At 34.6% G+C, this 13745-nt stretch overlaps 7 non-coding genes across 7 annotated transcripts; all 7 read right to left on the minus strand.

Annotated features, from left to right (window-relative positions):
• Positions 1 to 176: 176 nt before the first annotated feature.
• On the minus strand, positions 177 to 258 carry TRNAL-UAG (transfer RNA leucine (anticodon UAG)). Its single transcript has one exon. It is a non-coding gene; the product is annotated as a tRNA-Leu (tRNA).
• Positions 259 to 2855: 2597 nt separating this feature from the next.
• Positions 2856 to 2937, minus strand: TRNAL-UAG (transfer RNA leucine (anticodon UAG)). The gene has a single exon. It is a non-coding gene; the product is annotated as a tRNA-Leu (tRNA).
• A 1245-nt stretch (positions 2938 to 4182) lies between these two features.
• TRNAL-UAG (transfer RNA leucine (anticodon UAG)) lies at positions 4183 to 4264 on the minus strand. Its single transcript has one exon. It is a non-coding gene; the product is annotated as a tRNA-Leu (tRNA).
• Positions 4265 to 5518: 1254 nt separating this feature from the next.
• TRNAL-UAG (transfer RNA leucine (anticodon UAG)) lies at positions 5519 to 5600 on the minus strand. Its single transcript has one exon. It is a non-coding gene; the product is annotated as a tRNA-Leu (tRNA).
• A 2597-nt stretch (positions 5601 to 8197) lies between these two features.
• Positions 8198 to 8279, minus strand: TRNAL-UAG (transfer RNA leucine (anticodon UAG)). The gene has a single exon. It is a non-coding gene; the product is annotated as a tRNA-Leu (tRNA).
• Positions 8280 to 9220: 941 nt separating this feature from the next.
• TRNAL-AAG (transfer RNA leucine (anticodon AAG)) lies at positions 9221 to 9302 on the minus strand. The gene has a single exon. It is a non-coding gene; the product is annotated as a tRNA-Leu (tRNA).
• Positions 9303 to 9533: 231 nt separating this feature from the next.
• On the minus strand, positions 9534 to 9615 carry TRNAL-UAG (transfer RNA leucine (anticodon UAG)). Its single transcript has one exon. It is a non-coding gene; the product is annotated as a tRNA-Leu (tRNA).
• Positions 9616 to 13745: the final 4130 nt, after the last annotated feature.

Below are 13745 nucleotides of genomic sequence, written 5' to 3' on the forward strand. Positions count from 1 at the left end.
TTAAACTTGTGCATTGTGGAAAATGGATAGGTCTCTAAACAAAAAGGAAAAAGCAATGATTCTATCTTTTGTCTTTTCCAAAAAAGCAAAGCACGCACTCATACAAAAATATGCTAATTTTTCTATTAGCAAAATCATAAATATAAGCTGAAAAGGTTTTCAAAACCTCAATATGTTGGCAGCAGTGGGATTTGAACCCACGCCTCCAAAGAGACTGGAGCCTAAATCCAGCGCCTTAGACCACTCGGCCATGCTACCTTAAACAGCATGGTTAATTAAGCTTCCTTAGAGAAAGTGAAGTACATTTGACAACATTTAAAATTAGTACATTTTGGAAAATGGGCATGTCTCTAAACATTAGGCAAAAACAAAGATTCTATCAACGGTCTTTATCTTAACTGAAAACTGCTAAATCATACAAATACAAAAGAAGATTATATCACATGCTAATTTGCATGCTAGCAAAATCATAAGAATAAGTACAAAAACATTTCAAGATCTCATAATACTGGCAGCAGTGAGATTAAAGCATATGCTAATTTTGCATGTTAGCATAATTATAAGAATGAGATAAAAAGGTTTAAAAGAACTCATACTAGTGGCAGCAGTGGGATTTGAACTCACAAGTCTGTTGGAATATGGGTAAGTCTCTTAACAATAGGAAAAATCAATGATTCTTTCAACTGTCTTTTCCTAAACAGAAATTAACACACTCATGAAAATACAAAATCATAAGAATTAGATCAAAGGGTTCTCAAAACCTCATAATAATGGCAGCAGTGGGATTTGAATGGGCATGTCTCTAAACATTAGAAAAAAGCAAGGATTCTTTCAACAGTCTTTATCTGAACTGAAAACTGGAAAATCATGCAAATACAAAAGAAGATTAAATCACATGCTAATTTGCATGTTAGCAAAATCATAAGAATAAGTACAAAAACATTTCAAGATCTCATAATACTGGCAGCAGTGGGTTTAAAGCATATGCTAATTTTGCATGTTAGCATAATTATAAGAATAAGATAAAAAGGTTTAAAAGAACTCATACTAGTGGCATTTGAACCCACAAGTCTGTTAAAATGTAGGTAAGTCTCTAAACTAAAGTCTAAAACTGTCTTTTCCAAAACAGAAATGCACACACTCATGGAAATACAAAATCCTCAGAATTAGATCAAAGGGTTCTCAAAACCTCATAATGCTGGCAGCAGTGGGATTTGAACCCACGCCTCCGAAGAGACTGGAGCCTTAATCCAGCGCCTTAGACCGCTCGGCCATGCTACCTAATGCACCATTAAAAGAGCTTCCTGAGAGTAAGTTTAGTGTATCTGACTACATTTTAAACTTGTGCATTGTGGAAAATGGATAGGTCTCTAAACAAAAAGGAAAAAGCAATGATTCTATCTTTTGTCTTTTCCAAAAAAGCAAAGCACGCACTCATACAAAAATATGCTAATTTTTCTATTAGCAAAATCATAAATATAAGCTGAAAAGGTTTTCAAAACCTCAATATGTTGGCAGCAGTGGGATTTGAACCCACACCTCCGAAGAGACTGGAGCCTAAATCCAGCGCCTTAGACCACTCGGCCATGCTACCTTAAACAGCATGGTTAATTAAGCTTCCTTAGAGAAAGTGAAGTACATTTGACAACATTTAAAATTAGTACATTTTGGAAAATGGGCATGTCTCTAAACATTAGGCAAAAACAAAGATTCTATCAACAGTCTTTATCTTAACTGAAAACTGCTAAATCATACAAATACAAAAGAAGATTATATCACATGCTAATTTGCATGCTAGCAAAATCATAAGAATAAGTACAAAAACATTTCAAGATCTCATAATACTGGCAGCAGTGAGATTAAAGCATATGCTAATTTTGCATGTTAGCATAATTATAAGAATGAGATAAAAAGGTTTAAAAGAACTCATACTAGTGGCAGCAGTGGGATTTGAACTCACAAGTCTGTTGGAATATGGGTAAGTCTCTTAACAATAGGAAAAATCAATGATTCTTTCAACTGTCTTTTCCTAAACAGAAATTAACACACTCATGAAAATACAAAATCATAAGAATTAGATCAAAGGGTTCTCAAAACCTCATAATAATGGCAGCAGTGGGATTTGAATGGGCATGTCTCTAAACATTAGAAAAAAGCAAGGATTCTTTCAACAGTCTTTATCTGAACTGAAAACTGGAAAATCATGCAAATACAAAAGAAGATTAAATCACATGCTAATTTTAATGTTAGCAAAATCATAAGAATAAGTACAAAAACATTTCAAGAACTCATAATACTGGCAGCAGTGGGTTTAAAGCATATGCTAATTTTGCATGTTAGCATAATTATAAGAATAAGATAAAAAGGTTTAAAAGAACTCATACTAGTGGCATTTGAACCCACAAGTCTGTTAAAATGTAGGTAAGTCTCTAAACTAAAGTCTAAAACTGTCTTTTCCAAAACAGAAATGCACACACTCATGGAAATACAAAATCCTCAGAATTAGATCAAAGGGTTCTCAAAACCTCATAATGCTGGCAGCAGTGGGATTTGAACCCACGACTCCGAAGAGACTGGAGCCTTAATCCAGCGCCTTAGACCGCTCGGCCATGCTACCTAATGCATCATTAAAAGAGCTTCCTGAGAGTAAGTTTAGTGTATCTGACTACATTTTAAACTTGTGCATTGTGGAAAATGGATAGGTCTCTAAACAAAAAGGAAAAAGCAATGATTCTATCTTTTGTCTTTTCCAAAAAAGCAAAGCACGCACTCATAAATAAAACAAAAATATGCTAATTTTTCTATTAGCAAAATCATAAATATAAGCTGAAAAGGTTTTCAAAACCTCAATATGTTGGCAGCAGTGGGATTTGAACCCACGCCTCCAAAGAGACTGGAGCCTAAATCCAGCGCCTTAGACCACTCGGCCATGCTACCTTAAACAGCATGGTTAATTAAGCTTCCTTAGAGAAAGTGAAGTACATTTGACAACATTTAAAATTAGTACATTTTGGAAAATGGGCATGTCTCTAAACATTAGGCAAAAACAAAGATTCTATCAACGGTCTTTATCTTAACTGAAAACTGCTAAATCATACAAATACAAAAGAAGATTATATCACATGCTAATTTGCATGCTAGCAAAATCATAAGAATAAGTACAAAAACATTTCAAGATCTCATAATACTGGCAGCAGTGAGATTAAAGCATATGCTAATTTTGCATGTTAGCATAATTATAAGAATGAGATAAAAAGAACTCATACTAGTGGCAGCAGTGGGATTTGAACTCACAAGTCTGTTGGAATATGGGTAAGTCTCTTAACAATAGGAAAAATCAATGATTCTTTCAACTGTCTTTTCCTAAACAGAAATTAACACACTCATGAAAATACAAAATCATAAGAATTAGATCAAAGGGTTCTCAAAACCTCATAATAATGGCAGCAGTGGGATTTGAATGGGCATGTCTCTAAACATTAGAAAAAAGCAAGGATTCTTTCAACAGTCTTTATCTGAACTGAAAACTGGAAAATCATGCAAATACAAAAGAAGATTAAATCACATGCTAATTTGCATGTTAGCAAAATCATAAGAATAAGTACAAAAACATTTCAAGATCTCATAATACTGGCAGCAGTGGGTTTAAAGCATATGCTAATTTTGCATGTTAGCATAATTATAAGAATAAGATAAAAAGGTTTAAAAGAACTCATACTAGTGGCATTTGAACCCACAAGTCTGTTAAAATTTAGGTAAGTCTCTAAACTAAAGTCTAAAACTGTCTTTTCCAAAACAGAAATGCACACACTCATGGAAATACAAAATCCTCAGAATTAGATCAAAGGGTTCTCAAAACCTCATAATACTGGCAGCAGTGGGATTTGAACCCACGCCTCCGAAGAGACTGGAGCCTTAATCCAGCACCTTACACCGCTCGGCCATGCTACCTACTGCATCATTAAAAGAGCTTCCTTAGAGTAAGTTTAGTGTATCTGACTACATTTTAAACTTGTGCATTGTGGAAAATGGATAGGTCTCTAAACAAAAAGGAAAAAGCAATGATTCTATCTTTTGTCTTTTCCAAAAAAGCAAAGCACGCACTCATACAAAAATATGCTAATTTTTCTATTAGCAAAATCATAAATATAAGCTGAAAAGGTTTTCAAAACCTCAGTATGTTGGCAGCAGTGGGATTTGAACCCACACCTCCAAAGAGACTGGAGCCTAAATCCAGCGCCTTAGACCACTCGGCCATGCTACCTTAAACAGCATGATCAATTAAGCTTCCTTAGAGAAAGTGAAGTACATTTGACAACATTTAAAATTAGTACATTTTGGAAAATGGGCATGTCTCTAAACATTAGGCAAAAATAAAGATTCTATCAACGGTCTTTATCTTAACTGAAAACTGCTAAATCATACAAATACAAAAGAAGATTATATCACATGCTAATTTGCATGCTAGCAAAATCATAAGATTAAGTACAAAAACATTTCAAGATCTCATTATACTGGCAGCAGTGAGATAAAAGCATATGCTAATTTTGCATGTTAGCATAATTATAAGAATGAGATAAAAAGGTTTAAAAGAACTCATACTAGTGGCAGCAGTGGGATTTGAACTCACAAGTCTGTTGGAATATGGGTAAGTCTCTTAACAATAGGAAAAATCAATGATTCTTTCGACTGTCTTTTCCTAAACAGAAATTAACACACTCATGAAAATACAAAATCATAAGAATTAGATCAAAGGGTTCTCAAAACCTCATAATAATGGCAGCAGTGGGATTTGAATGGGCATGTCTCTAAACATTAGAAAAAAGCAAGGATTCTTTCAACAGTCTTTATCTGAACTGAAAACTGGAAAATCATGCAAATACAAAAGAAGATTAAATCACATGCTAATTTGCATGTTAGCAAAATCATAAGAATAAGTACAAAAACATTTCAAGATCTCATAATACTGGCAGCAGTGGGTTTAAAGCATATGCTAATTTTGCATGTTAGCATAATTATAAGAATAAGATAAAAAGGTTTAAAAGAACTCATACTAGTGGCATTTGAACCCACAAGTCTGTTAAAATTTAGGTAAGTCTCTAAACTAAAGTCTAAAACTGTCTTTTCCAAAACAGAAATGCACACACTCATGGAAATACAAAATCCTCAGAATTAGATCAAAGGGTTCTCAAAACCTCATAATGCTGGCAGCAGTGGGATTTGAACCCACGCCTCCGAAGAGACTGGAGCCTTAATCCAGCGCCTTAGACCGCTCGGCCATGCTACCTAATGCATCATTAAAAGAGCTTCCTGAGAGTAAGTTTAGTGTATCTGACTACATTTTAAACTTGTGCATTGTGGAAAATGGATAGGTCTCTAAACAAAAAGGAAAAAGCAATGATTCTATCTTTTGTCTTTTCCAAAAAAGCAAAGCACGCACTCATACAAAAATATGCTAATTTTTCTATTAGCAAAATCATAAATATAAGCTGAAAAGGTTTTCAAAACCTCAATATGTTGGCAGCAGTGGGATTTGAACCCACGCCTCCAAAGAGACTGGAGCCTAAATCCAGCGCCTTAGACCACTCGGCCATGCTACCTTAAACAGCATGGTTAATTAAGCTTCCTTAGAGAAAGTGAAGTACATTTGACAACATTTAAAATTAGTACATTTTGGAAAATGGGCATGTCTCTAAACATTAGGCAAAAACAAAGATTCTATCAACGGTCTTTATCTTAACTGAAAACTGCTAAATCATACAAATACAAAAGAAGATTATATCACATGCTAATTTGCATGCTAGCAAAATCATAAGAATAAGTACAAAAACATTTCAAGATCTCATAATACTGGCAGCAGTGAGATTAAAGCATATGCTAATTTTGCATGTTAGCATAATTATAAGAATGAGATAAAAAGGTTTAAAAGAACTCATACTAGTGGCAGCAGTGGGATTTGAACTCACAAGTCTGTTGGAATATGGGTAAGTCTCTTAACAATAGGAAAAATCAATGATTCTTTCAACTGTCTTTTCCTAAACAGAAATTAACACACTCATGAAAATACAAAATCATAAGAATTAGATCAAAGGGTTCTCAAAACCTCATAATAATGGCAGCAGTGGGATTTGAATGGGCATGTCTCTAAACATTAGAAAAAAGCAAGGATTCTTTCAACAGTCTTTATCTGAACTGAAAACTGGAAAATCATGCAAATACAAAAGAAGATTAAATCACATGCTAATTTGCATGTTAGCAAAATCATAAGAATAAGTACAAAAACATTTCAAGATCTCATAATACTGGCAGCAGTGGGTTTAAAGCATATGCTAATTTTGCATGTTAGCATAATTATAAGAATAAGATAAAAAGGTTTAAAAGAACTCATACTAGTGGCATTTGAACCCACAAGTCTGTTAAAATGTAGGTAAGTCTCTAAACTAAAGTCTAAAACTGTCTTTTCCAAAACAGAAATGCACACACTCATGGAAATACAAAATCCTCAGAATTAGATCAAAGGGTTCTCAAAACCTCATAATGCTGGCAGCAGTGGGATTTGAACCCACGCCTCCGAAGAGACTGGAGCCTTAATCCAGCGCCTTAGACCGCTCGGCCATGCTACCTAATGCACCATTAAAAGAGCTTCCTGAGAGTAAGTTTAGTGTATCTGACTACATTTTAAACTTGTGCATTGTGGAAAATGGATAGGTCTCTAAACAAAAAGGAAAAAGCAATGATTCTATCTTTTGTCTTTTCCAAAAAAGCAAAGCACGCACTCATACAAAAATATGCTAATTTTTCTATTAGCAAAATCATAAATATAAGCTGAAAAGGTTTTCAAAACCTCAATATGTTGGCAGCAGTGGGATTTGAACCCACACCTCCGAAGAGACTGGAGCCTAAATCCAGCGCCTTAGACCACTCGGCCATGCTACCTTAAACAGCATGGTTAATTAAGCTTCCTTAGAGAAAGTGAAGTACATTTGACAACATTTAAAATTAGTACATTTTGGAAAATGGGCATGTCTCTAAACATTAGGCAAAAACAAAGATTCTATCAACAGTCTTTATCTTAACTGAAAACTGCTAAATCATACAAATACAAAAGAAGATTATATCACATGCTAATTTGCATGCTAGCAAAATCATAAGAATAAGTACAAAAACATTTCAAGATCTCATAATACTGGCAGCAGTGAGATTAAAGCATATGCTAATTTTGCATGTTAGCATAATTATAAGAATGAGATAAAAAGGTTTAAAAGAACTCATACTAGTGGCAGCAGTGGGATTTGAACTCACAAGTCTGTTGGAATATGGGTAAGTCTCTTAACAATAGGAAAAATCAATGATTCTTTCAACTGTCTTTTCCTAAACAGAAATTAACACACTCATGAAAATACAAAATCATAAGAATTAGATCAAAGGGTTCTCAAAACCTCATAATAATGGCAGCAGTGGGATTTGAATGGGCATGTCTCTAAACATTAGAAAAAAGCAAGGATTCTTTCAACAGTCTTTATCTGAACTGAAAACTGGAAAATCATGCAAATACAAAAGAAGATTAAATCACATGCTAATTTTAATGTTAGCAAAATCATAAGAATAAGTACAAAAACATTTCAAGAACTCATAATACTGGCAGCAGTGGGTTTAAAGCATATGCTAATTTTGCATGTTAGCATAATTATAAGAATAAGATAAAAAGGTTTAAAAGAACTCATACTAGTGGCATTTGAACCCACAAGTCTGTTAAAATGTAGGTAAGTCTCTAAACTAAAGTCTAAAACTGTCTTTTCCAAAACAGAAATGCACACACTCATGGAAATACAAAATCCTCAGAATTAGATCAAAGGGTTCTCAAAACCTCATAATGCTGGCAGCAGTGGGATTTGAACCCACGACTCCGAAGAGACTGGAGCCTTAATCCAGCGCCTTAGACCGCTCGGCCATGCTACCTAATGCATCATTAAAAGAGCTTCCTGAGAGTAAGTTTAGTGTATCTGACTACATTTTAAACTTGTGCATTGTGGAAAATGGATAGGTCTCTAAACAAAAAGGAAAAAGCAATGATTCTATCTTTTGTCTTTTCCAAAAAAGCAAAGCACGCACTCATAAATAAAACAAAAATATGCTAATTTTTCTATTAGCAAAATCATAAATATAAGCTGAAAAGGTTTTCAAAACCTCAATATGTTGGCAGCAGTGGGATTTGAACCCACGCCTCCAAAGAGACTGGAGCCTAAATCCAGCGCCTTAGACCACTCGGCCATGCTACCTTAAACAGCATGGTTAATTAAGCTTCCTTAGAGAAAGTGAAGTACATTTGACAACATTTAAAATTAGCACATTTTGGAAAATGGGCATGTCTCTAAACATTAGGCAAAAACAAAGATTCTATCAACAGTCTTTATCTTAACTGAAAACTGCTAAATCATACAAATACAAAAGAAGATTATATCACATGCTAATTTGCATGCTAGCAAAATCATAAGAATAAGTACAAAAACATTTCAAGATCTCATAATACTGGCAGCAGTGAGATTAAAGCATATGCTAATTTTGCATGTTAGCATAATTATAAGAATGAGATAAAAAGGTTTAAAAGAACTCATACTAGTGGCAGCAGTGGGATTTGAACTCACAAGTCTGTTGGAATATGGGTAAGTCTCTTAACAATAGGAAAAATCAATGATTCTTTCAACTGTCTTTTCCTAAACAGAAATTAACACACTCATGAAAATACAAAATCATAAGAATTAGATCAAAGGGTTCTCAAAACCTCATAATAATGGCAGCAGTGGGATTTGAATGGGCATGTCTCTAAACATTAGAAAAAAGCAAGGATTCTTTCAACAGTCTTTATCTGAACTGAAAACTGGAAAATCATGCAAATACAAAAGAAGATTAAATCACATGCTAATTTGCATGTTAGCAAAATCATAAGAATAAGTACAAAAACATTTCAAGAACTCATAATACTGGCAGCAGTGGGTTTAAAGCATATGCTAATTTTGCATGTTAGCATAATTATAAGAATAAGATAAAAAGGTTTAAAAGAACTCATACTAGTGGCATTTGAACCCACAAGTCTGTTAAAATTTAGGTAAGTCTCTAAACTAAAGTCTAAAACTGTCTTTTCCAAAACAGAAATGCACACACTCATGGAAATACAAAATCCTCAGAATTAGATCAAAGGGTTCTCAAAACCTCATAATACTGGCAGCAGTGGGATTTGAACCCACGCCTCCGAAGAGACTGGAGTCTTAATCCAGCGCCTTAGACCGCTCGGCCATGCTACCTAATGCATCATTAAAAGAGCTTCCTGAGAGTAAGTTTAGTGTATCTGACTACATTTTAAACTTGTGCATTGTGGAAAATGGATAGGTCTCTAAACAAAAAGGAAAAAGCAATGATTCTATCTTTTGTCTTTTCCAAAAAAGCAAAGCACGCACTCATACAAAAATATGCTAATTTTTCTATTAGCAAAATCATAAATATAAGCTGAAAAGGTTTTCAAAACCTCAATATGTTGGCAGCAGTGGGATTTGAACCCACGCCTCCAAAGAGACTGGAGCCTAAATCCAGCGCCTTAGACCACTCGGCCATGCTACCTTAAACAGCATGGTTAATTAAGCTTCCTTAGAGAAAGTGAAGTACATTTGACAACATTTAAAATTAGTACATTTTGGAAAATGGGCATGTCTCTAAACATTAGGCAAAAACAAAGATTCTATCAACGGTCTTTATCTTAACTGAAAACTGCTAAATCATACAAATACAAAAGAAGATTATATCACATGCTAATTTGCATGCTAGCAAAATCATAAGAATAAGTACAAAAACATTTCAAGATCTCATAATACTGGCAGCAGTGAGATTAAAGCATATGCTAATTTTGCATGTTAGCATAATTATAAGAATGAGATAAAAAGGTTTAAAAGAACTCATACTAGTGGCAGCAGTGGGATTTGAACTCACAAGTCTGTTGGAATATGGGTAAGTCTCTTAACAATAGGAAAAATCAATGATTCTTTCAACTGTCTTTTCCTAAACAGAAATTAACACACTCATGAAAATACAAAATCATAAGAATTAGATCAAAGGGTTCTCAAAACCTCATAATAATGGCAGCAGTGGGATTTGAATGGGCATGTCTCTAAACATTAGAAAAAAGCAAGGATTCTTTCAACAGTCTTTATCTGAACTGAAAACTGGAAAATCATGCAAATACAAAAGAAGATTAAATCACATGCTAATTTGCATGTTAGCAAAATCATAAGAATAAGTACAAAAACATTTCAAGATCTCATAATACTGGCAGCAGTGGGTTTAAAGCATATGCTAATTTTGCATGTTAGCATAATTATAAGAATAAGATAAAAAGGTTTAAAAGAACTCATACTAGTGGCATTTGAACCCACAAGTCTGTTAAAATTTAGGTAAGTCTCTAAACTAAAGTCTAAAACTGTCTTTTCCAAAACAGAAATGCACACACTCATGGAAATACAAAATCCTCAGAATTAGATCAAAGGGTTCTCAAAACCTCATAATGCTGGCAGCAGTGGGATTTGAACCCACGCCTCCGAAGAGACTGGAGCCTTAATCCAGCGCCTTAGACCGCTCGGCCATGCTACCTAATGCATCATTAAAAGAGCTTCCTGAGAGTAAGTTTAGTGTATCTGACTACATTTTAAACTTGTGCATTGTGGAAAATGGATAGGTCTCTAAACAAAAAGGAAAAAGCAATGATTCTATCTTTTGTCTTTTCCAAAAAAGCAAAGCACGCACTCATACAAAAATATGCTAATTTTTCTATTAGCAAAATCATAAATATAAGCTGAAAAGGTTTTCAAAACCTCAATATGTTGGCAGCAGTGGGATTTGAACACACGCCTCCAAAGAGACTGGAGCCTAAATCCAGCACCTTAGACCACTCGGCCATGCTACCTTAAACAGCATGATCAATTAAGCTTCCTTAGAGAAAGTGAAGTACATTTGACAACATTTAAAATTAGTACATTTTGGAAAATGGGCATGTCTCTAAACATTAGGCAAAAACAAAGATTCTATCAACTGTCTTTATCTTAACTGAAAACTGCTAAATCATACAAATACAAAAGAAGATTATATAACATGCTAATTTGCATGCTAGCAAAATCATAAGAATAAGTACAAAAACATTTCAAGATCTCATAATACTGGCAGCAGTGAGATTAAAGCATCAGCTAATTTTGTATGTTAGCATAATTATAAGAATGAGATAAAAAGGTTTAAAAGAACTCATACTAGTGGCAGCAGTGGGATTTGAACTCACAAGTCTGTTGGAATATGGGTAAGTCTCTTAACAATAGGAAAAATCAATGATTCTTTCAACTGTCTTTTCCTAAACAGAAATTAACACACTCATGAAAATACAAAATCATAAGAATTAGATCAAAGGGTTCTCAAAACCTCATAATAATGGCAGCAGTGGGATTTGAATGGGCATGTCTCTAAACATTAGAAAAAAGCAAGGATTCTTTCAACAGTCTTTATCTGAACTGAAAACTGGAAAATCATGCAAATACAAAAGAAGATTAAATCACATGCTAATTTGCATGTTAGCAAAATCATAAGAATAAGTACAAAAACATTTCAAGAACTCATAATACTGGCAGCAGTGGGTTTAAAGCATATGCTAATTTTGCATGTTAGCATAATTATAAGAATAAGATAAAAAGGTTTAAAAGAACTCATACTAGTGGCATTTGAACCCACAAGTCTGTTAAAATTTAGGTAAGTCTCTAAACTAAAGTCTAAGGGTATGTTCACACAGGACTTTTTTGCTGCTTTTTTTTGCTGCTTTTTTTTATGCTAATTTAGGTGCGTTTTTTTGGTGCGTTTTTGGTGCGTTTTTTGGGTTTGTTCACACAGGACTTTTTTGCTGCAGATTTTTGCTGCAGATTTTTGCTGCTTTTTTATGCCAATTTTCAGCTGCTAGGACACCTCACAATGGCTCTTCACACCTTACTACCAGGAACTCCCTCACAATAGATCACAATCAGGACACCTCACAATGGCTCTTCACACCTCACAATGGCTCACAATGGCTCTTCACACCTCACTACCAGGAACTCCCTCACAATAGATCACAATCAGGACACCTCACAATGGCTCTTCACACCTCACAATGGCTCACAATGGCTCTTCGCACCTCACTACCAGGAACTCCCTCACAATAGATCACAAACAGGACGCCTCACAATGGCTCTTCACACCTCACAATGGCTCACAATGGCTCTTCACACCTCACTAACCACACCCCTAAGCTCTTGGCTGTGAGATCCCTTCCTGCTGGCCATGATTTTCTGCACAAAAAACGCAGCAAATAATGCTACATGCGTTTTTTCAGCGTTTTTGCAGCGTTTTTTTCATCACCCATTCAAGTCAATGGGTGAAAAAACGCTGCAAAAACGCAGCAAAAACGCTGAAAGAAGTGACATGCCCTATGTCCAAAAAAAGCAGCAAAGCAGAAAAAACTGATCAAACAAAAAACCAACGTGTGTGCATGAGATTTCTGAAATCTCATAGGCTTTACTGGTACTGTAAAAAGCAGCTGAAAATTAGCATAAAAAAAGCAGCAAAAAAGTCCTGTGTGAACGTACCCTAAAACTGTCTTTTCCAAAACAGAAATGCAAAAACTCATGGAAATACAAAATCCTCAGAATTAGATCAAAGGGTTCTCAAAACCTCATAATACTGGCAGCAGTGGGATTTGAACCCATGCCTCCGAAGAGACTGGAGCCTTAATCCAGCGCCTTACACCGCTCGGCCATGCTACCTAATGCATCATTAAAAGAGCTTCCTTAGAGTAAGTTTAGTGTATCTGACTACATTTTAAACTTGTGCATTGTGGAAAATGGATAGGTCTCTAAACAAAAAGGAAAAAGCAATGATTCTATCTTTTGTCTTTTCCAAAAAAAGCAAAGCACGCACTCATACAAAAATATGCTAATTTTTCTGTTAGCAAAATCATAAATATAAGCTGAAAAGGTTTTCAAAACCTCAGTATGTTGGCAGCAGTGGGATTTGAATCCACACCTCCAAAGAGACTGGAGCCTAAATCCAGCGCCTTAGACCACTCGGCCATGCTACCTTAAACAGCATGATCAATTAAGCTTCCTTAGAGAAAGTGAAGTACATTTGACAACATTTAAAATTAGTACATTTTGGAAAATGGGCATGTCTCTAAACATTAGGCAAAAACAAAGATTCTATCAACTGTCTTTATCTTAACTGAAAACTGCTAAATCATACAAATACAAAAGAAGATTATATCACATGCTAATTTGCATGCTAGCAAAATCATAAGAATAAGTACAAAAACATTTCAAGATCTCATAATACTGGCAGCAGTGAGATTAAAGCATAAGCTAATTTTGCATGTTAGCATAATTATAAGAATGAGATAAAAAGGTTTAAAAGAACTCATACTAGTGGCAGCAGTGGGATTTGAACTCACAAGTCTGTTGGAATATGGGTAAGTCTCTTAACAATAGGAAAAATCAATGATTCTTTCAACTGTCTTTTCCTAAACAGAAATTAACACACTCATGAAAATACAAAATCATAAGAATTAGATCAAAGGGTTCTCAAAACCTCATAATAATGGCAGCAGTGGGATTTGAAGGGGCATGTCTCTAAACATTAGAAAAAAGCAAGGATTCTTTCAACAGTCTTTATCTGAACTGAAAACTGGAAAA

The sequence above is a fragment of the Ranitomeya variabilis genome, chromosome 5, assembly GCF_051348905.1.
Source record: "Ranitomeya variabilis isolate aRanVar5 chromosome 5, aRanVar5.hap1, whole genome shotgun sequence".
Classification (NCBI taxonomy): Eukaryota; Metazoa; Chordata; class Amphibia; order Anura; family Dendrobatidae; genus Ranitomeya; species Ranitomeya variabilis.